This window comes from Eurosta solidaginis, chromosome 1 (genome assembly GCF_040869045.1).
Source record: "Eurosta solidaginis isolate ZX-2024a chromosome 1, ASM4086904v1, whole genome shotgun sequence".
Lineage (NCBI taxonomy): Eukaryota > Metazoa > Arthropoda > Insecta > Diptera > Tephritidae > Eurosta > Eurosta solidaginis.
Window position 1 is genome coordinate 6,561,942 of NC_090319.1, and position 24,055 is coordinate 6,585,996.

A 24,055-nucleotide genomic window follows, 5' to 3' on the forward strand; every position below is an offset into this window, starting at 1 on the left:
AACTTATCTATGTTACTGATTCTCAGCCACTGATATATTGTTCAATTGTTGTTCAATATAATTAACAGAGATAAAGTAATAGCGTTTTCTTTTCTGGCTAAAGTATTACGCTTTTTGTACGCCGCGCAAGGGTTGTTGTTCTATTCTAAAAAACAGGCAACGCGTTTACGGGGTATTTCGTTCTTTTGTGAAAATTGTTGCCTTCTCGCCACGCAAAAGCGTTACACTTTTACCCTGTATAAAATGGCGGTGGCAGTGCAACTCTGTGAAACTCTCAATTCGCTCTTTAGTTCCACATATACTCTGTTAATGTGAGTGAATATGGTGAGTTGAAATGTTCTTTGTATGCACTACAAATGGTGAAAATTTTCTGGGGTAGTAGTAACTCTATTACGGCTTTACCATTTACTTAGGCAACAATTTATTTCAGAAAAGAAAACGCTATAAGTGATAATTTTTGTTCGATCACAAAAAAAGTATGCGTTTTTTCAAAAATTTTAACTAACTAATCAAATTCTGAAATTTTTTAGCACCAGACTCTTCAAATTCACAAAACATACAATTTCTTAGATTTAACTTTTCGCTTGACTTGCTTTACGTTTTATCATTTAGTTTAAGACAACTTTTGTTGGTCCCCTCTTACTAACACATTAGCACCTTATTTAATTATATTGAACACAAAAAGCAAAAAACAACCTTAACGGTTAAGGTGCTAATCCGTAAAACAAACAAATAACTCAACAAATATAAATAAATTTGAATGATCAGCAGTGAATATTTGAGCACTCTTTGGCCAAATCGATAACAAAATGAAATGGCAAAAACAATATAATATTTATAAACAACAACGTGAATTGATTCATAAAAATTTTAGTTTTTGTTATTAATATGACAGAAAATATTATGGTGAGTATGAGTTATGTATATGATGAACGTCATAAATTCTTTTATGTTTGATGCATGCGGATGGAGTAGCAGGAAAATGTAGAAAATGTGCATAACGTCATAAAAATATCACAATAAATTATTAAATAATTGATATAAGCTTTCAGCCATTTTTGTATGTTTTGCGCAATAGAGAGACAAAAATATTTATTTCCAAGGCGAATTCATACCAGGAGTTGGCAAAGAGAATGCAACCAATTCGCTGTGCAGAAGAATGTCAAGTCAAAACAAAATTTCATTGATTCCGATTAACTGACATGTTGTAGTACAAGGCGTTGTATGGAAAATAATCAAGAAGAAGCAATCAGCTATTGGGAAAATAACACCTGGTACTGAATTCGCCTTGATCAGTTTCATTAAAAAAAATCAGTTTTTATATAAAATCGACTCTGAATATCGAGACAAGGCAAGGCCAGTCTATACCAAATCGAATTCAACCCAATTCGTAGTGCAGAAAAATGTCAAGTCAAAAGAAAATTTGCATTATTGTAAAGCTGATCGCTAAATTTAGCACACATACACAAACATTACTACTGAAAAAAATCTTTTAGGAAATCCAATTTAAATATTTTAACAGACAAAAACTGTAATAATTTTGGATAATATGGCATTATTGACACCTTATTTGCAGTAATTAAGACCAATCGTTTGTTTACATTCAAGTATTTAGTTTTTTTTTTTTTCTACATTTATTTTTATTATGGATAGAACGCTTGAAGGTATATTGATGCAATGCAACATTTCTTTTCCTTCTTTCCATTCCATTCGACTGCCTTAATTTACTGCCTTCCAAACTTTTTGCAACATAACCTTCAATTTAAGCTGCCAAACTATATATAAACAATGGTTTCGATTAACTGACATATTGTCGTACCGAGGCGTCGGATGGATAATATCAAGAAGAAGAAATCAGCTGATGGGATAGCAACACCTGGTACTGAATTCGCCTTACTGCATATGAAACATGAATAAGTTTTTACGATGAAATGTCTGACACTTGTTAGTACATTCGTTTTTTTTGCTATAGGAATTTTCTTCAGTGATTAAACAAAAAATATTTTCGCGTTCACATTTTAACGAAATTTATCATCACCCCAAGAAAACGTTTGAGTCTGCTACAAAAAGAAAAAAAACTGAAACGGTCCAATGAATATTTCTGCACTATAACGCCCGAAAAGCTTTTACAACAAATATTATTCGTCAATGCTATGGGATTTGTACATATTTTGGTTTTTCGGTATGCGAGTTGCTTTTAGGCTGTGCACGCATTTTGACGCATTTCACAGTCACGTCACAAAATATATTTGGCAAAATTTATTTACAAATTTGTCAACATAAAACTTTCGATTTTACGCAACACCAATTATTGAAGTCTATTATATAGAGACACTCACAACAGGGTGAACGGCAATATATGTTTATTTTAGCTACGAAGCAAGGCGAATTTATACAAGGTGATGGCAAGCCGAATTCGACCCAATTCGCCGTGCAGAAGAATGTCAATGCAAAAGAAAATGTCAATTGATTTCGATTAACTGACATCGAGAACATGCAATCAGCTGATGGGATAACACCACCTAGTATTGAATTCGTCTTGCTAAAGCCTAAGTACAAATTCGCAATGCAAATATTGGGTTTCAATACACAGACTTGAAAGTGTTCCTAAAGCTGCAGCAAAAAGTGGTAATAAACTTATTGCAAAAATGTAGCGGAAACTTAAAATTAAAAAAAAAAATTATAATAATAAACTTCTTTCATGCTCACAATAGCAGTTTTATAAAGATAAGAACTAGAATTTAAAGTTAGGCGAAAATACAAATACACAAAGAGGAGCAACAATTTATCGAAAAAATACTTGCAATACAACATCAAAAAAAACCATAAAACTTCAAAAAAATATAAATGTTTAACAATTGTTTTTATTTTATCGGCCTATTGATAAAGGATTCAAGGTTCGAAACGAGCTCTAGGCCAGAACAATCATTTTTTTGTAATGATTATTGTTTTTTTAATTTTCTATAATTGAAAAATTGTATTTTGTTTTTGGAATAGTATCTAAGTAGAAAATTTGTCAGACAACCTGCCCTAGCTGCGCAGATAGATCCATTTCGAAGGGTGCTAAGCCTTCGTCATCAGTACGTACTGGATCTTGAGCTCGTTTTGAACCTATAAATTTTGAATTTTTTTTTTACTATTCGCAATAGTTTTCAAAAAAATTAATAGTGTAAGAAATTTAGCGCAAAATTAAAAAAAAAAAATTAATACAGATTTTTCGAAAAAAAAATGTTGGAAAATATATATCTATGAAAGAAACATCGATTTCAAAATTATATTGTCGTTCATTTTTGTTCCATATTTAGTTAACTATGAGTTAAATATTTTTTTTTTACAATTATTTCTTCAAACTGGCTCTAGGTCAATAAATTAAACAAGTTGTTGTTGTTTTTGTTCCAATATATTTCGATCGCCAACGGAGATCGTCATCGGAGACTACAATAATAAATAAATAAACACTTTATTATTGTAGTCCCCGATGACGATCTCCGTTGGAGATCGAAATATATTGGAACAAAAACAACAACAACTTGTTTAATTTATTGACCTAGAGCCAGTTTGAAGAAATAATTGTCAAATTTAAAGGTCGCCAAAAATCAAAATTTATAATAATTTTTTTTAATAAGAAAATTTTATAAACGCATGGTTAAAGTTTTTTTTTTTTTTTTTTTAATAAACAAAAACCATTTCCGAAATAAAAAAATATATAAATTTTCCTTTTCAAAATCAAAAAATGTATAAAATTCCCAAAAATCATTTTGTTTTTCAATTTCAATCATACAATTCTCGATATTTTTGTTTTTTTTTTTTTTTTTTTTTGTTTTAATTAACAAAAATAGTTTAAATTAAAGGAAAAGATAATGCGGAAAACAAAATTAAGGTTTTTTTGATACAGAATTTTAATTCTAATTTTTAATTCACATTTTCGATTTTACAATTTATTGTCATGCATTTCTTGTCACGTTCCTAAGCACGTTCGATATGTTCTTTATAAAGGTATTTCAAAAAAAGATATACATTTGAAAATTAATATAAATTTAAAAGCATTGAAAAAAATTTTTGTGTCACTAGATAAGTTAGTGATTTCCATTGTGATAAATCTTTTTTCAATTTTCAGTTAACTAAGTATTTTTTAAGTACTTATTTAAATTAATTCAAATAATTTATTTAATAAGCCAACTTTAACAAAAACCGGAAAAGGAAGGAAACTGAAATTCTTTTTTTACAATTAATACAAAATAAAAACAAAAGGCATGTTTGAAAATTAAGGCAGTTATACAAAAATGTACAAAATAATTTCTGAATAAATGCCCCATAAATTTATTTTTAATTCACTGCCTTTAATTTTCCCACTTTTTAGTTAACTGATTTTTTTTTTTTTTTTTTTTAAGTAAATAACTAAAATCAAATATCACTTACCTCAAGAAGCAGCAATTTGTTGTTGTTTGATTTAATTCCAAAAGAAATTGGCTTCAACGCAAAAATTTCTATTCCACTCTATGTATGTTTGCAGTTGGAGCTATGTACGTGAGGTAATAAAAAGCAAAAACAATAATAAACTTGTAATTGAAATGGCACAGAAAAAAATGGACACAAAAATGTTGAAAATGAAGAAGCAGACACTAAAAGCAACAACACAAATAAACGAAAATGTTACAAATTATTTCAGTCAATAGTAAAGTAACGTTGAAAATTTTAAACAGCAGTGTTAGAAATATGGTTACAATATAGCACCGACACAACATATCCAGTTAGACACAGAAAACCAAATGAACAATGCGCGCGCGCACAGACCCGGAAGCATTTGGAAAGCCAAATGAAACCGGTGAGTAAATTGAAAAATTGCAACAAATTTAAAAACTAAATAAATTGCAATGCACGATAATCACAAACACAAATACGAATTGCATAAATATTGAATAATGATTATTAGCAAACACAATTGAAGGTGATTGCAAGAATTTACGCTAATTGAAAATTAAATAGGAAATTTAAATTTATTAATTTTTACACAATTTTTTATTTATTTTTTTTATTTTTTAAAAGCTTAATTAGTTGCTAAAATCACTTGTTTATTTTTGCGCATGCGTAACGCGCTGTTTTCAGTTGCTATTAACGCGCACACATAATCCAGAATATAAATTTTTTGTTGTTGCGAAATCGCTAACTCGTTTTGCAAATATCAACTTTTTATTTTTTTTTTACTCTTTCTTTTTTTTTTAATATTTTTTTTTTTTTGCGAAATAATCACCAGCAATTTTTTCAGAACCTTACTGCAGCGCAGCCAAAAACATACTCAACTTTGCTTATGTCAGCAACAACCACAACACCTGCAGCAGCGATCGCCTGGCGTATATGTAGACGCAGCAACACCTGTACTACTATTAAAATACAAAAAAAAAGCAAAGCTCTAGCAGCAACGGCGCACGTACGACTGCAAACGCTGGCGCAGCCATAAAGTTAAACTTTAGCTAGAAACGATGTAATAACTACGTAGTACCCCCATCAGCACCAACTCAATTGCCTTCATACTTAAATCACGCAAAACTGTCGTTACGTCTGTGCGGATGAGCAACTTCGCCTAGACTAGACGAATTAGGATTGAGCGTCGTATGAACGCTGTGATCGCCGTTCGCATTGGCTGCGCTGTTTACGCTGTTGTCCTCTATTGCAGCAGCGCCACATAACAGCAATTGCCTACACTCTGCTAATTAACAGTCACTATTTACAGAGGCTTACGAATTCTACTAGTTTTTTTTACTCTTTTGTTGTTTTTTTTTTTTGCATTTGGCAGGTGTATTTATTTTGTCTACGAAACTTAACAATTTAAGCTTGTTTATTTTTTTTTGTTGTTCCTTTTTGTTTTTGTTCTGGCTATTCATGTTACTGCATTGTAATTGATGTTTACTCTTGTTGTGAGATCACGTCACGTCTCACAGATATTATCTGCCGAAATCCAAAATCTCTTTGTTATTGACTTTGCTTCAGAGATTTTAAAGATTGCAATGCTCATTTCTTGTGGTTCTTTGTACATTTTACTTACATATGTATTCACGTGTGAATTTTCGGGCAATTATCGTGACATTCATTTAACATTTAACTTACATACTTACATATTTACTTACCTTTATTCATAAAGGCCCTCACCAAAATATTAAAATTTTCACATGAGAAGCAAAAAGCATCTCTTTTCAACATCCACATTGTTATTGTGTAACCTAGGCAAATCAAAAGAGATAGAAGTGGCAGCTGAAATATTTGGTTTTTATAAGAGTTCTTACTTCAAAAAATTTTAAACAAGCACATTAAACCTTTATGATCTCAGCAAATATTTGGATACTTAATATATTTTTAACTCAAAAACCAGATTACGAATGCGAATGTGTTAAGACTATGTACGTGTGCAGGGCTTCGTCCTCTTGGGGACCAACATTAGCAGCGAGAGGATGCTAGGATCTAAGAGGGGCCTACCGCCCATATTCTCTTATTGAGTGTCAATGCCAGAATGTCAACAATTGTCAAGCTCATACTTTATTATGGGGTCTTTGGTTTGTGCACAGCCACACAAAAAGTGTGTATGCAAATCATATGGTGTCAGACTTGCAGACTTGGACACTGCCTTCTGGCGTCACGTGTTTATAAATTAGAGTGTGAGAATATGGAGCAAATGCTGGCTGCAGAAGGAAATTGTTCGGAATGTTCTGTCTGTGTATCCAACGCTCTAAAAGCCAGGGCTACTGCTACTAGTGGAGGCAGAGTTGCCAGATCTCGACGTATAAGAAAACTTCTAGTATTTGACAAGAGGTCGGAGTTATTACGTAGGTCTTTGCAGCTAATCGGTGTTTTACGGTTTGGTCGTCAAACAAATTCTAATAACACTATGAATACATTAAGTCTATGCGAGGTCTTTATTGGCTGTTCAGGTTAACCTAACATAACATATTTGATTGAACAAAAGTGTACATTTACTGGAAGCAAAAATATAACTTTTACTTTTTTATTTAATTTTTCAACTTTCTTCATCTCTATACATTTACATGGATAAAGAAAATCTCCCCGGGAAGAATATTTAGAATTGGTCTGTATGATTTTAAGAAAAAAAACTTTACGATGCAGATTAGTGCTTCACAATATCCATCCATGACTTACATACATGCCATACCTATTGTCAATTTTGTCCGACTGACTTATGGCTTTCTTTATCCATGTATTGACTACTCGCTTGAAAGTGAAAAAAGCCGCATGGCAACGAGCCTTTAGGACTGGAGTAACCTTAGCATTCAGACTGACTGACGGCAGGCTACGAATATGCACCGCCCACAAGTCATAATATCAGTTGTTTTTTTTTTTTTTCAAGTATTTGCAGTGATATTGCTTGCAGCGATTACGTAAATGTAAAAGCTTAATTTAAATGAAAATATCACCTGAAAGATGTTGTAAATCGACGTGACAGTTATAATTTCTTTCTATCATCCTCCTTGTTATCTTTGGCTGACCTTCTCACTCACAAATTAATGAGACTCGTTGTTACTGGGTGACAGCTCTAAATAGTTGGACATCGCACGATACCTTTCAATGCTTTTTCGTTTTTTCATTATAATCAAATATTCGCATGCACTATCATGCAATAAACAACAAAAAATCTTTATATTGTTTACAATTTTCAAGAATCAATGACAACCGTTATCGATAAGCTGACGGCTTTTTATCTTAAAGTTATAGATTTTTTATAAAAAAAAAAGTATCGAGTTGTCATAGAAAAAATATCGATTTGCTATCGGGAAGTTATAAAAACCCAATAACATGGCAATAGAAGCGATTTAGGCCGAGCTTCTCTTCCCAATTTGCATTGTGCTCCCTTTAAGTTTTTCTACAAATTGGCGGGACGTGACTTGCATGTTTTATGTTGACTCCGAACGGCAAGGCAGAAGAGTTTTCACTGAGAAGCTTTTCATGGCAGAAATATACTCGGAGTGTATGCCAAATCGCTGCCGAGAAGCGACGCCGCTACGAATTTTTTTTGTTTCTAATTGAAAAAACTTGATTCTAAATTTTGATTGTGCTTTGTCCGGGATTTGCGCCCACTATATTCAGTGTGGTTGGCGAAGCACGCCGTCCCAGTTTTAATAAATGTTAGACCATAAATCACACCTAACGATCTCAGCGGTAGTGAGAAAATATTTGAAAGTAAAAATAATTCACTCCTATGTATCAGCTTGACTATGGTTATGCAGATGAATATCATGTTCCATAACTCGCATTTGGGTATGGCAATGTTATGGCTGAAACCAAAGCCGCTATCAAAGATTTATTTTCCTCTGTCTAATTAGGAACCAAGATGTGTTTAGGCGCTTGTCCTTCAGACCAAACTATCTTATCTCTCTACAGATTGGGTTGATAAGGATTTAATCTCAACGAAGAATATTTTCTTCTTAAAGACGCTTGAGACCTGGCTCAGCGTTACAAACTTATTTGTTCTGTGACAGAAGATTCTCACTCCAATGACTTCCGGACATGTATGGTCAGTGTGTGATTTCGATATAAATATACACTGAAGTTGTCCGACGTGTTTTTACCACGCAGTTCCATGATCTCAAATGGTTAATATTTGGCGGCCACCGTGGTGTCATGGTAGCGTGCTCCGCCTACCACACCGTATACGCTAAGTTCACACCCCGGGAAAAGCAACATTAAAATTTTAGAAATAAGGCTTTTCAATTAGAAGAAAATTTTTCTAAGCGGGATCGCCCCTCGGTAGTGTTTGGCAAGCGCTGCGGGTGTATTTCTGCCATGAAAAGCTCTCAGTCAAAACTCATCTGCCTTGCAGATGCCGTTCGTAGTCGGCATAAAACATGTAGGTCCCGTCCGGCCAATTTGTAGGGAAAATCAAGAGGAGCACGACGCAAATTGCAAGATAAGCTCGGCCTTAGATCTCTTTGGAGGTTATCGCGCCTTACATTTATTTATTTTTAATATTTCCGCAAGCGTGCGTCACATGATTCAGTCTTACGCACCCATCAAATCTTATTTTCGGCTATTCTGTGATCGTTCTATCCAACTTTTTAGGAGGGAAGGCAATATTTCATCAGGACCTGGCTGTTAAAATTTTTTGAAAAGAGCTTTATCTCCCATTTACTTTTGGTTTCAGAAAACAACCATGTCTGTGTATGCCCACCCCCCCCCCCCCTGGGAAGCCTAGGTATTTTATCCCAGCTTCCCCTCACCAATTCCGATAAGGCTTTCAGATGTGCCTCGGTGGTTTCTTTACTATTACGTGATCAGTCCCGATTCCGCTCTGTTGTTTGTTTTAATAGCTCCCGCACAGTGTCACACCCACACCTACATACGTAGAACGGCCCCCTGCCTTCTCTTACCTTTCAACCTCTTGCATATGTATGTTTTGAAGTATGTACTTGCTGCCGACCCGATTCATTGTCAATGACGATAGGGGTGAATGACTTGTCTACAATTTCTTTAAGACTTATTTTCTATTCTCATCACATTAAAAGTAGATATGCTTTAACCGAAGAAAATTATATGCAACTTTACATATACCCATGTATTTAAATCCCCACTAATACACATGTACATCCATAACTACATCAAAATGAGGCTCCACTCCACCAGCAAAACGACTTGCAGCACACCATTCAGCGCAGTAAAAATTAATTGGCTCGTTTGGCGACTCCAAATGAAACTCATTGAGAATTTTAATTTTGTCAGCACTTTGACCGCAGCCAAGAATCAGCCAGCAGATATTAAAATCTACTTAGTTGCATATATCTGAGGTGCCGAAGGGAAGTTGGTGGAGCTGAAGGAGGTAATGTATGTTTCTTTCCAGAATGAGTTCAATTGCACCATCGGTGGATTAAAATCTTTATTACTTTCATTTATAAACAAGTAAAAGTACAAATGTGAGTGTGTATGTGTGTGTATGTGTGAGCGTATGATACAACGTGTAATGAATAATATAAAGGATTTTGTTATTTAGTGGAAACGCTTGAAAGGTTTATAATAAATCAGTGATACCGAATGATGTGACAGGTAGCCTGTCAGTCAAACAAATGCGCATACAGACAGACTGATGGACGGACTGTCGTTGGACTTGTGAACTTTTAAACTTTAATGGATTTAAATTTATATGCATAAATATATAAATTATGTACATATCAACATATCTACATAGATTATTGCTTGTTTATAAGGTTGTTGAACATTGATTTGCTTAAATAGAAAAAAAATATCAACAAAATAATCACGTACAAAAGTGAAATGCATCTGAATGCGCAAATTGCCCGGATATAAGTATGTACATACATAGATAGGTAGGTACGTATGTATATATGTATATATAATTTTGTACTTAAATGGACACGAAAGTGTGTGCAAGGAATTAAGCGGGTCTTAAGGAAAGTCATTTCTATAATTTTTTTTGTATGAATATTTTTGTTTGCATAAATTTTATTCCTTAGAGTGCACATTTAAATGAATAATAAATTTACTTAAATGCAAAAGATGCATGTACATACGTAGGTATATGTGTGCACTAATGTCATAAACAGATACAATGCGTCACTACAGGCGGCAAGGAGGAAACAAACAACTGAGTCGGCTGTGTATATTTTAATGGTTAAGGCAACGCCACAGTCGTCGTATCTGTCAATCTTTGAAAATTTTCTACTTCTGTCGTTCATCAGCCTTGTCACATATGACACACTGGGCTGGAATAATACAAGGCATGATATGCCCGCAAGGAGATTTAGGCCGAACTTATTTTACAATTTGTGTCGTGCTACTATGAGATCTTTCCTACAAATTGGCTAGAATACATGTTCATGCGGACTTTGAACGGCATCTGCAAGCAGAGCCATTTCCGCTGAAAACTTTGCATGGCAAAAATACATTCTAATAGAAAAGCTTTTTTATTGTTTATTTGTTGCAGTTCTCTGGCCTTGAACGCAGGACCTTTGGTATGCCAGGCGAGCTACTACCGCCGAAACATGGCTGCACAAAGGGGCTAGGAAACTCTAATACAGTGGACCCTCGGTTAATGAACGCCCCGCATAACGAACATTTCGCATAACGAATACATTTTTTTGGGAAAAAAGTTTCGCTTTACGAACGAAGTCTCGCATAACAACCTAAACAGGGGAAACCCCGAATTCACATTATTGGGCTGTCTGCGTTTAGCTTTTGCTTCATAGTTCAGAATTTTGTTTTATTTTAGTGCAGAATTGTTCGTAAAATTAACAAGACGTGTTGAAACATACAAATTTTTTATTTTTAATTTTGCTTTTATAAAAATTGCAAAATAACTAACATAAAATGCCCTCAAAAAAAAATTCGGAAAAGGAGAAAAATACAAGGACCAAAATAACTATTGAAATGAAACTCAAGATCATTCAAAAACATAAAGGAGGTTTGGGTGTGGCTGATTTAGGACGTGCGTTCAACTTGTCGAAATCAACGATTTCTACTATCCTCAAGAATCAGGACAAGCTTGAGGTGCTAAACGCTTCAAAGGGAGTATCAAGAGTTTCTTCGCAACGACCACAAATTCTCGAAGATGTTGAAAGATTGCTTTTGATATGGATTAACGAAAAGCAAATGCAAGCTGACACAATTTCGCAGAATATAATTTGTGAGAAGGCTAAAACGATATTCACTACTCTGATTGAAAAGTCGCCAGGAACATCAACAGCAAGAAGGGAAAACTTCAAAGCAAATAAGGGGTGGTTCGAGAATTTCAAAAAACGTACTGGTATTCATAGCGTTATAAGGCATGGTGAAGCAGCAAGCTCAGACGCTAAGGCTGCCGAGAGTTATGTAGGCGAATTCAAGAAGCTTGTGGATACTGAGGGTTACTTGCCCCAGCAGGTGTTTAATTGCGACGAAACGGGTCTTTTTTGGAAAAAGATGCCCAAGCGAACTTACAAAACAGTAGAGGAGAAAGCAATGCCCGGCCATAAGCCAATGAAAGACCGCCTTACTCTGCTTTTTTGTTCCAATGCAAGTGGCGACTTGAAAATAAAACCGCTACTTGTCTATCATTCAGAGAATCCACGTGCCTTCAAAAAGCATAATGTTGACAAGAGTAAGCTAAATGTCATGTGGAAGTCGAACAGTAAAGCTTGGGTGACACGTGTTCTTTTTACTGAGTGGATCAATAATGTTTTTGGCCCCTCTGTGCTGAAATATTTGATTGAGATGGATTTGCCTCTTCGTGTCCTGCTTATTATGGATAACGCTCCTTCACATCCACCAAGTTTACAAGATGAACTCATTGAAGAGTTTAAATTCATCAAAATTCACTTTTTGCCACCTAATACAACCCCATTGCTTCAGCCCATGGATCAGCAAGTGATTTCTAACTTCAAGAAGCTTTACACAAAAGAACTTTTCCAGCATTGCTTTGACGTGACTGAAAAAACAAATCTTACTCTAAAAGAGTTTTGGAAAGATCACTTCCACATTGTTGCCTGTCTCAAAATTATTGATAAGGCATGGAAAGGCATTACTAAGAGAACACTCCAATCTTCCTGGAAAAATCTTTGGCCCGACCGCTTTGCCGAATGCACATTTGAAGGACTCGACGCAGTATCTACGGATCCAATAACCAACGAAATAATATTTTTGGCTGACCGTATTGAGCTAGAGGTGGATGGAAATGACATCGCTGAACTTGTGGCAGAGCACAGTGAAGATCTGACTACCGACGAGCTTATAGAATTGCAATGTGATTTACAACAAGATGTTAAGAAGCAAACTTTATCAGACGAGGAGATAACCGAAGAACAGCAACCGTCTAGTGCAATCAGAGAAATGCTCAAAGCATGGGAGTTTGTGGCATCATACGTTAAAAAGCATCACCCCAGTCAGACAGCGGCAGTACGTGCAACAGAATTATTCAACGATAATGCTGTGTCCCATTTTGAACAAATTTTGAAGGGACGTCAGAAACAAACGACTCTAGACAGTTTTTTGCTTAATGTAGATTAATAATGCTAGGTACTAGGTTTCTTTCAATAAAAATTCAAATTGAAACATATAAGACTGTATTTTTTTTCGACCTGGAACACATTATTTTAGTTTACATTGATTCTTATAGGAATAATGGTTTTGCTTAACGAACGTTTTGCATAACGAGCAAGATGCTAGAACCAATTGTGTACGTTAACCGAGGGTCCACTGTATTGTGGTAGCAAGAGCATGAGATAGATGCGCACAGATAAGGTGCGGATAACATGCGGCGAAGAGTTCTTACCGAATTGCCCATTTGCAGGTATAATACGCTGACAGATCTTTCTTTGATATCTTCTTAACATTAATTTTTTAGCTTTATTTAGAGCACAGATATAACGACAAATCTCTGGTCTGGGCGGCCATTCAGTTTCTAAAAGTTGAAGCAGCGAAATTTTTATTTTCTAGTGACAAGACAAACTTGTCTTAGCGGGATGCAAATCCAGCCCATTAATCCGTGTCGTTCTCTAAATATTGCAATATGCTCTTTTCTACAGTGCTAAGTCGTCAGCGAAAGCTATCACGCTCCTTAGTTTCGCTCAAAAAGTTTCGAGGATTTCGTTAACATCCAGTATCCATAGAAGGGGCGACGCTTCGCCCCTTTGACAAATTTCCATAATAGTTATTTTACATAAGCGGCACAATGTCGCTAACCTGCGCTTGCTGTCGTCCGATTTGCTGTCCAGTATGCATATTGAGATGTGTGCATCCACACTGCAACGTTAATACGGATCTGCCAAATGAAGTTGAGCAACACGAGCCATTCGAAACCAAACGAGCCCTCAGACAAGGCAACTCAAGGCAATTACTGGCGCAAGCTGATGATATTGACTTGATTGGCCTTAACAAAAGCAACGGGAGCTATGCATTCTTTGGATTAAATAAAGAGGCAAAGAGTGGGTTTGCGGTAAATGTCATCCAAGAAGGAGTCGGCACATTCCGGCCTTGGCAGCTACGTCACTGTTCATGGATAAAAATTCGAGGCTGTGAAGGGTTTCGTCTATGTGGGAAACAGCATTAACAGAAAACAAGTAAGGACGGGACTGTCTTCGGCTGTGCCGAAGACTTCATACCTTTCATGAATGGGGCTGAACAATAATCTTATCCGGTTCGTAATCTACAAATAATCGGATGTATAAGGTAGGAAATATATAGTGAACAAATGTACATACCTAAACGATTTTTAAGATGAATTTAAAATAAAAAATGGCAAAAACTCCCTTATCTGAACGATCGGTTGTATGGGATATATATTATATATAGCTCCGATCGAAATTATTTTTTCATTAAATCTTCTATGGTATATTAGAATAAATATCACCAAGTTTAACGTTTTTATATTGGAAATTAAAGGAGAAATTGCCAAAAATCTTTCTACTGAACGATCGGTTGTATGGGAGATATATGTTATAGTGGTCCGATCCTACCGGATCCGACAAATATCAAATATAATAAAAAAGTACATCCTTGTGCCAAATTTCATTGAGATATCTCAAAATTTGAGGACTAGTTTGCGTTCAAACAGACAGACGGACGGACAGACGGAAATGGCTATATCAACTCAGTTCGTCGCCCTGATCAATTCGGTATACTTAATGGTGAGTCTATGTTCTATATTTCTCAACGTTACAAACATCGGACAAAAGTTAATATACCATTTCATGTTTATGAAAGGTATAAAAAGAATGGCAGCTTGCTAATTTCGACTGAGTAGACGGTTAAGCGCCAATTAAGTAAGTAAGTAAGTAAGGAATTGAGAAGTAAAATCCTCTCTCGACGAACAAAAATAACGATCTTGTCGCTCATCATACCTGATATATGGCTTGGAACCATGGTCCTGCCCGTGATATTGAGGGCGAGTATAGAAGTTTTAATGATGAGTTGTACGCAGATATGAAGATACTGCAATAACGAATAAAGACTCAAAGGCTTCGCTGGCTAGGCCATGTTACGTGAATGAACGAAGACGCTCCGGCCAAGGAAGTTTCTCGCCTCCACTGCGTTATTAAGGACAGGTGAAGGAAGACTTGACTTCCCTTCGGATAGCTGGCGTGACTTGTAACGAAATGGCAAAAGTCGTTTAGGTGGTCAAGCGCCAATTAATGATGTATTATGCATCAACCGAAAGTAACCGATATCCCTTCAGTGCAGGTCAATAAAACTCTCCATTGTTTTTGAGGTCAAAGGAAAGGGCCTATCGACCTGAGTGGTTTATTTTTTCTCCTTTATGAATGGAAACAACCAGTACACTTCTCTGAGCTTACGTAAGTCAGCCATCGAGCTGCACGCCGCCGCCCTTTGCTGCACCTAGGTCTCGTTGTCTTATATTGTTGCTCAACTACAATCATCTCACTCTGAAATGGGCCAACTACCGTCATTGCGTTTTCGGTATGTAACTACAGGAAAAACATCATCCACAAATAGCTGAGCCGTAATATCTCTTTTATCTCGTCAGCACGTTTGGCACGTATCTTAACAGTTATCAAAGTGATGCCGCTATCCCCTTTTGGAATCTTTGGGGTTTCTGGCAACGAACTTGTTTTTTAGAATCAAATAGCAGTTTCTTTAAACCATTTTTTACGTCAGTTAAGATTAGTTATTCGGGAAGCCGTTCGCAATTGTAATCATATAGACAGATTTTTGATAACATAATTGCGATCGTTGCCGTAGGAGATGTAAATTTGTAGTGGGTTCGACAATTTATAGTAAACTTTTGTCATTTAGAAAGATAATGTCGAACCAGAAGGATAAAGCGGTGAAGGACTCACGCTACGAGCGGTTGGGACTTATAGCCCACATCACGGCATCGAAGGATGGACTGGCGACATAAAAGCCTGGAAATATATTTTCGGCTCAAGACTCCGCCCAACGCAAAGGGTGAATGTACTCCACCGACGCTCAAAACGTGATCAGATCCAGTAATAAATTCAAAGATGCATCAAGCCAACTCAGAAATGATTTTTGTCGAAATCTCTTTTCCATTTGTTAAACTGGCGCAAACAAACAAAATGTTACATAGGTACATATGTAAATATATGTAAATTTAAAAGTATTGAAACGAGCCATGTAAACTCCCTGTGGGAGTGCCGCTTATCGTCGGCTAACCAGTGCTGCGGCCGGAGCTGAGGCATAACGTGAAGTGATAGCCGTGACTGTCGGTAGCAGCACACACAGTCAAACACTTTAGCATTAATATGCAATGCAGCAAGCAGCACATCTTAACCGACTTGTAGTATGTACCTCCTCTACATTTCTCCCAAACATCATCGACTCATGCGGAACTTTTAGAACCATAAATTTTTTGCGTTATTTATGCGCTTTTTTTGTGATTTTGTCACGCTTTCTTGTGATGTACCACATAAATAGATATATATTGTTGTTGCCATTTTTGATAACTTTCAACATTAAAATTTCATTACATTTGGGACATATTCAATATTGCAATATTAATCGAGCACGTACTTACTTGCGTGCCGCCACAGGCGCTATTGCTCTGGCATGGAGTTGGTGATTGAGGATGGGATATGCGAAACTCGTAGCGAAATATTGAAATATTGACACGTTATTTGTTTTACAAAATTTGTATTAACTTAATAAGTAAATTAAAGTTTACATAAGTTGTTTAAATTTATTGGTTTCACTACGTACCTACCCTGCCGGAAATGGAACCACACGAGAAAAAAAAATGTTGTCAAGTAAAAGTGGCAAATGGGCTAGTTTAGTGAGAATTCCCGGAAATATGTCTCCAAGTGTTTCTTTTAATTGCTGTTAGGCGCGTTCTAAGAAGGCATGGCGTATGCACAACGTTCAGGTTTTCAATCTTCCTTCCTCTGTATAGATACATACAGAAAAACCCGTGTCCAATTAAAATTTAGGTCAGGTAGAAGTAGACCTCTCCATGTGAGGCAGCGTGGGATCGTTTTTTCGTCATATAATCCTTTTCTTTCCTCAGCGAGAAGATATATCGCTATGGTTTGCGCAACGACTCTGACAACTTTTGCGGTAACCGTGCGTTAACTGAAGCTGTTTGCAAAGCCTCGTTTCCTTTGACCAGTTTGAGAGCTTTTCGGTACTTGCGTTGTTTCATAGCATCCGCCTAAGTTTCGCACTTATAAAAATGTCATGGCTCATGTTGTTCGCATGCTCCTCGAGTTGGCGCTGAGAAGGTGAGTTAGCAGTAAAGTCTTACCCACAATTCTTTGAGCTTATGGTTAATGGTTTATATTTCTGGGTCCCCAACCGTCAAACTAAAGATAGTGCAGGTCGGCGTATTCATGTGGATGATGATCCCAAACTATTTGCGCTGCTCTGATCTGATTTAGCTCAAGCTGCAGGTTGCAGTTTTATGCTGATATCAAAGTAGGTATTATGATGATCTATATGCAGATATGAAGATAGTGCAGCGGATAAAAACTCAAAGGCTTCGCTGACTAGGCCAAATTATGAGAATGGACGAAGACGCTCTGGCCAAGAAAGTATTTCACCTCCACTGTTACGAAACGGCAAAAATTGGTTAGGTGGTCATGCGGTAATTAATGATGAATGATGCATTCACCGAAAGTAAACGATGTCCCTTCTGTGTAGGCCAATAACTTTTTTAGCTTTCTTGACGGCGTCTATCACTTTTGTTATGGCAGCTATTGTGGAGTGCCAAAACCATGCTGTCTGTCCTTTATTTCTGCTGTGTTTTATTCAGAGGGATTTCCATCTTTTTCACGCAGTGCCTGCCATGCACAATATACGGAAAGACGACGTAGAGCTGTGTCTTCTTTATTCATTATTTTAAGCTCATCTTCGTAGTTCCACGCTGTGATCTTCTATAGTTGGGCTGGGTTAGGTGGTTTTCTACACTCTCTCGCCCATCACTTTGTTAGGTGGACGACATTTCTGCTTCAATGTTTTGTATCAGTATCCCCAGGGAACTCGATCTTTAGACCTGCCTACCGAGCCGGTTGCTTGGTCAACATTCTCAATAGAGACATCGCAATGCATTTTCTCTTCTTTTCCTCATTACTCCGCTAGAGGAGCTAATCCGTTGTACTACAAATTTTTATCACTACTTTCAGATTTTCTTGCAGGGTATGAATGAATATATATGTATATATGTTTAAATATATTTGTAGATGTGTGCTGACTTGCATATATGCAGAATTATTTACGTTATAAATATTTACTAATATACCATTTATGCAAACATATTGTCACAAAACACTAATATTTACAGAACAAACGACAAGTTTATATACTTAGTTAGATATGTACTGTTGATAGTCTTCCGTCAGATATAGATCCGGTAAGTTCCGGTAACAGGCATCATTAAAGTACATGCCCGAACATCTCGAGAACGATTAAATATGACCACATTGAACCTTCAATGAGGAACTTGGGGTCGCCCGAACCTCGGCTTCTAAAGAAACCATGGCCCCTTGAATAATTTGGTATTTTAGTTGCCCCTTATGATAGGCAAACCGGCCGCGGGTATATTCTCAGCCCTCTAACCTGCTGGGGGTTAGATATGTACTCACATACACCAGTAAATAAATACAGGAATGATTCAAAACCATTTCCAAAATCAGGTGTATTTGCATGCCCTATACCCAGAGCTTAAAGAGAAGGCTGATGTGCTTGCACACCGATTCTCACCAATATCCGCACCACCAATCAGTGGTCAAGAAAAACTTTACAAATTTTAACATGAACAAATAATGAAGAGCCATACAATATCAGGAGATAGACTAGAGGCAATCTTTTGAGCAGATGTATATAATCATGCCGCTATGTCTGAATTTGGTTTCCCCGCAAAACTTTTACGGCTGTGAAGTCGAACAACACCATCACCTCAGTCATAATTTTGAAGAACTTCTCCTAGCCGTTCGCAACTAAACGAGGCTTCAGACCGGGTGATCCCTATTGTACGACTAATTTGATGGTAGAGAAAATTATACTAGCTGCAGAACTTAACCGCCCTGGAATAATATTCTATAAACGCATGCAATTGCTGGCATATTCTGATGGCATTAATATCATCGGCTTGAACACTCGCTCCGGAAGTTCTGCTTTGACTAAACTGGAAAGAAGAAGCGGTAAAGACAGGTTTGATGGTGAATGAGGACAAAACCAAGTACCTGCTGTCAATGTGCAAAGAGTCAGCGAATACGGCAACCACGGGACCCGTGGCATCTATAATTTCGAAATAGTAAAATACGTCGTTTATTTGGGAACCAATCTTAACACCGAGGACAACACCAGCTCTGAAATCCAGCGAAGAGTCACTCTGGCCAATAAATGCTACTGTGGAATAGGTAGGCGATTGAAAAGTAAAGTCCTCTCTCGGCAAACGAAAATCACACTCTACAAGTCACTTATCGTACCCGTCCTGCTGTAGGGTGAAGAAGCATGCACCATGACAACATCAGATGAAGCCGATCTGGGAGTGTTCAAGATAAAAATTCTTCAAAAGATTTATGGACCTCCAGACCTCTACGCGTTGACGATGGCAAGTACCGAAGAAGATTCAATGATGAGCTGTACACAGACATCAACATAGTCCAACGAAATAAAACGCTGCAACTATGCTGACTATGCCATGTTATGCGAATGAAATATGACGCTCCGGCACCAGTTGGCGGAGCGAAGAAGTGGCTGGCGCGCCTTGTTGGATGGCCATAGCCGTTTAAACTGTTAAGCGCCTATTAAGTAAGTAAGCACAACTATCAGTCTGATCAGTAATTGTGCGATGAAGAAGCAGTCTGTGGACATTCTGCCTAATGACTACAGAACATGAAACTTGACAGAAAGACTGTATGTAGGGCATTTACTGTGTAAATATCCAGCTAGGTTCTGAAAGTTATCTTATATATGAATTCAAAATTATTTAGTGCCTGATTGTCGGATGTACATATCTCTTCTAACATTCAGTAAGTTTAGATAAGGTTTTATTAACTTTTTAATGGCTTTTTAATAGCTAATAGCTGTCGGGGCGACTAAGATCGCATCCATTATATCTACCAACTAAATAAATAAATAAATGTAAGGCGCGATAACCTCCGAAGAGATCTAAAGACGAGCTTCTCTTCCAATTTGCGTCGTGCTCCTCTTGATTTTCCCTACAAATTGGCCGGACGGTACCTACATGTTTTATACCGACTCCGAACGGCATCTGCAAGGCAGAGAGCTTTTCATGGCAGAAATACACCCGGAGCGCTTGCCAAAGGGCGACCGCGCTTAGAAAAATTTTCTTCTAAATGAAAAACCTTATTTCTAAAATTTTGATGTTGCTTTGCCCGGGGTGTGCCCCCCCCCCCCCCCCCCCCCAATTAAACAATTTCCTACGAAAAATTATTATTTTAATTTCGTCGGATAGTTAGGGCTTCAACCAATTTGTTTAAAGTATTACTAGCCCTATCATGGCTTCATTCCAAGAAAAATGCAAGCTTCGATGAATTGAAAATTTAAAATTTATGTGTTGTTTGTATTTTGGACACATTGCTTGGGCTTCGATTCGACCTACATAATAATATTCTTGGTATGGGGCGAATAGACTCAGAGTTGGAACGATTTCCATAAAAATCTCCTATCATTCCTATTCCAACAATTCGGAAACAATCTTTGAAAGAACCCAAAGTAATTCTGAAAAGGGGTTTGAACATATGGAAGCTCATAGTAAGTCTCCGTTATTGTCAATACTAGTTTTGCGATTAAAATTAATAGAAACGGGAGTAAAGAGAAACATTTACCATATTTATTGACTATCCGTCAACAAATTCACTCTTCCTTCTACCGCTTTTTATGAAAAAAATTCAGTCGTTGTAAGCACATGGGGGGCGGGGCCCTTGCGCACGACCCTGCCCGAAACAATAGCTATACGATCCCAAAGTAAACCAGAAACAGTCCTGAAAGATTCCGAAAATGTGCCGAAAACAGTTCTAAGAACATCAAGAAATGGAGCCCACACGATCTAATACTGATCTCGAAAACAGTCTGGAAATAGATTAGAGTAGCAAGACATTCTCGAAGTGATTCTGAAAAAGTTCAGGTGCTATCCAAAAACAGTGCTCAGTCCGGGCATAAATCTGAAATGATCCCGAAAGATATCGAAAACAATCGAGAAATTAACGGAAAACGAACTTAAATCAAATGTTCCGAATTTTTTGCGTAAAAGTTCAGAAACTTATGCTTGAAAAGTGCGAAATATATTCGAAGTAATCTCGACACGACCCCCAAAAAGGTCTAAAGCGATCCCGTGAACCATCCCGAAAGAGTTACGTAATCATTTCGAGCACAATCCCGAAGTAGTAGCCCCGAAAATGAGGGGCTTCCATCTAATAGGGTGGCTGGATCTCTCTTGATGTTACCAATTATCGCCAGCTACCGCCAGGAAGGAAGGACCGACGTGGTTTGCTACTAGACGACCAAAATGGCATTGGCTGTTTACTACCAATTAATGATAAATGAATATTGAACAAACTGTAACTATTTTCTTACAAATTCTCTGATTCCCATTTTAAGAAAATATCAGGATAGAACTAAAAGTGTCATGTTTAGCCGCACAACAAACAGCATCGAAGGAAAAAAGTAAAAGGTCATAAAGAGTTTATTCAACCTCCTTTCATTTTTTAAACGATATCAATTGCGGTAAATTTCCAATACAAAAAGGCTAGGTATGTAAGATAAAAAGCAGCAACCGGCACATGAGAGTATAGACACATTCTCATACTCAAGTACAAACTTAAGAACAAAAAAATTTCAAAACAGAAGAATGCACTTGGGCCAATCGTAAGACTTCAATTCTTGTCGTACAAATTTCAAACCTGTTTCGCATCAACAGAACAAAAAAGGTGCAAAAGTGCTAGTAGAACAGCAGCTGATGCGCATGCGCATTTATTTGCAATCTCTTTTACGGTTGCTTGGGTGCCGTGAATGCAAACCGCCCACCCCGCGTACCCACTTTTCGTTGCAAGCACTAACTTCGCTCAACGTAGTGCGGCTGTGCAGCCAATTATGGGTTGCAGTCTTGTCATTGATGGTGGCGCTGTCGCTTTCTGCGGTGTTTACTATGATTTTAGAATAAAAACCAGCTTATTTTCAAGGTCAACTTTAAGGTGTACCAAGTCGGTGCAAAGTATTTGGTTTTAAGACAAGATAATGCAAGAGAATGTTATTAATTGGAATAAAGCGGTGATTGAACTTCTCTGCAGTGGCGTGTGTCGCCCTGCAAGCAACTTGGGATACGTGAAAATAATATTTTTAGTATAAGGAATGTAGGAATGAAAACGGCGACCTTGTAACTGATGTCCAGAGAGTGCTTAGATTATGGAGGGAACACTTCTCTGCTCTCCTAAATGGAGGCAGCAATTCACCGCGCAGAGATGAAGAACCCGATCCCGCAATCGATGATGATGGAATATATGTCCCCCCGCCCGATTATGACGAAGTTAGAATAGCAATAACCAGATTGAAAAACAACAAGGCCGTGGGCGCTGATGGATCGCCTGCGGAGCTATTCGAGTTCGGCGGCGAGGAGTTGGTAAGGCGCATGCAGCAGCTTCTTAGCAAAATATGGGCGGACGAAAGCATGCCCGACGGTTGGAATCTAAGTGTTCTTTGCCCAGTCCACAAGAAGGGGGATACTGCAAAATGCATCAACTATCGTGGAATCAGCCTTCTTAATATCGCATATAAGGTCCTTTCAAGTGTATTGTGCGAAAGATTGAAGCCCACCGTGAACCGGCTGATTGGACCTTATCAGTGCGGCTTCAGACCTGGTAAATCTACCACCGACCAGATTTTCACAATGCGCCAAATCTTGGAAAAAACCCGTGAAAAGAGAATCGACACACATCACCTCTTCGTCGACTTTAAAGCCGCCTTCGACAGCACGAAAAGGAGCTGCCTATATGCCGCTATGTCTGAATTTGGTTTCCCCGCAAAACTTATACGGCTGTGCAAAATGACGTTGAGCAACACCATCAGCTCAGTCAGGATTGGGAAGGACCTCTCCGAGCCGTTCGAAACTAAACGAGGTTTCAGACAGGGTGACCCCCTATCGTGCGATTTCTTTAATTTGATGCTGGAGAAAATTATACTAGCCGCAGAACTTAACCGCACTGGAACAATATACTATAAAAGCGTGCAATTACTGGCATATGCTGATGACATTGATATCATCGGCCTAAACACCCGCGCTGTTAGTTCTGCTTACTCCAAGCTGGAAAAAGGAGCGGTAAAGATGGGTTTGATGGTGAATGAGGACAAAACGAAGTACCTGCTGTCATCGAGCAAAGAGTTAGCGCATATGCGCCTTGGCAACCACGCTACTGTTGGCAGCCATAATTTCGAAATAGTAAAAGACTTCGTTTATTTGGGAACCAGCATCAACATTAGCAACAACATCAGCACTGAAATCCAGCGAAGAATCAATCTTGCCAATAAATGCTACTTTGGACTAGGTAGGCAATTGAAAAGTAAAGTCCTCTCTCGGCGAACGAAAATCATACTCTACAAGTCACTTATCGTACCCGTCCTGCTATATGGGGCAGAAGCATGGACCATGACAACAGCAGATGAAGCGGCTTTGGGAGTGTTCGAGAGAAAAGTTCTTCGAAAGATTTATGGACCTCTACGCGTTGGCGATGGCGAGTACCGAAGAAGATTTAATGATGAGCTGTACGAGCTATACACAGACATCAACATAGTCCAGCGAATTAAAACGCAGCGGCTACGCTGGCTAAGCCATGTTATGCGAACGAAAAATGACGGCCAAGAAAGTGTTTCTATCGGAACCCGCCCATGGAAGCAGAGGTAGAGGGCGGCCCCCACTCCGTTGGAAGGACCAGGTGGAAAACGATTTAAACTCCCTTGGTGTGACCAATTGGCGCCGGTTGGCGGAGCGAAGGAGCGACTGGCGCGCCTTGTTGGACGGCCATAACCGTTTAGACGGTTAAGCGCCAATTAAGTAAGTAAGTAAGTATAAGGAGAGTTATTACCTATTACTGAAATGAACGGACTAAATGTCATTGTGTCACAACTATGCAAA

The 24,055-nt window shown here is 37.6% G+C and overlaps 1 protein-coding gene across 6 annotated transcripts in view; it reads right to left on the bottom strand.

Moving 5' to 3' along the window:
• The window catches only part of wat (waterproof), a 177,028-nt gene extending 171,555 nt beyond the window's left edge, over nt 1-5,473 (bottom strand). Inside the window, exons 1-2 of one of the 6 annotated variants that reach the window (XM_067778381.1) lie at nt 5,302-5,473; nt 4,420-4,519 (exon numbers count right to left, since the gene is read on the bottom strand). The gene's annotated coding sequence lies outside the window, so the exon portion shown is untranslated. Of the gene's footprint in view, nt 1-4,419; nt 4,520-5,068; nt 5,232-5,251 lie in introns of those variants that run through there. The other 5 variants (XM_067778377.1, XM_067778376.1, XM_067778373.1 and 2 more) reach the window with 5 other exon arrangements.
• Between the last annotated feature and the right edge of the window lie 18,582 nt (nt 5,474-24,055).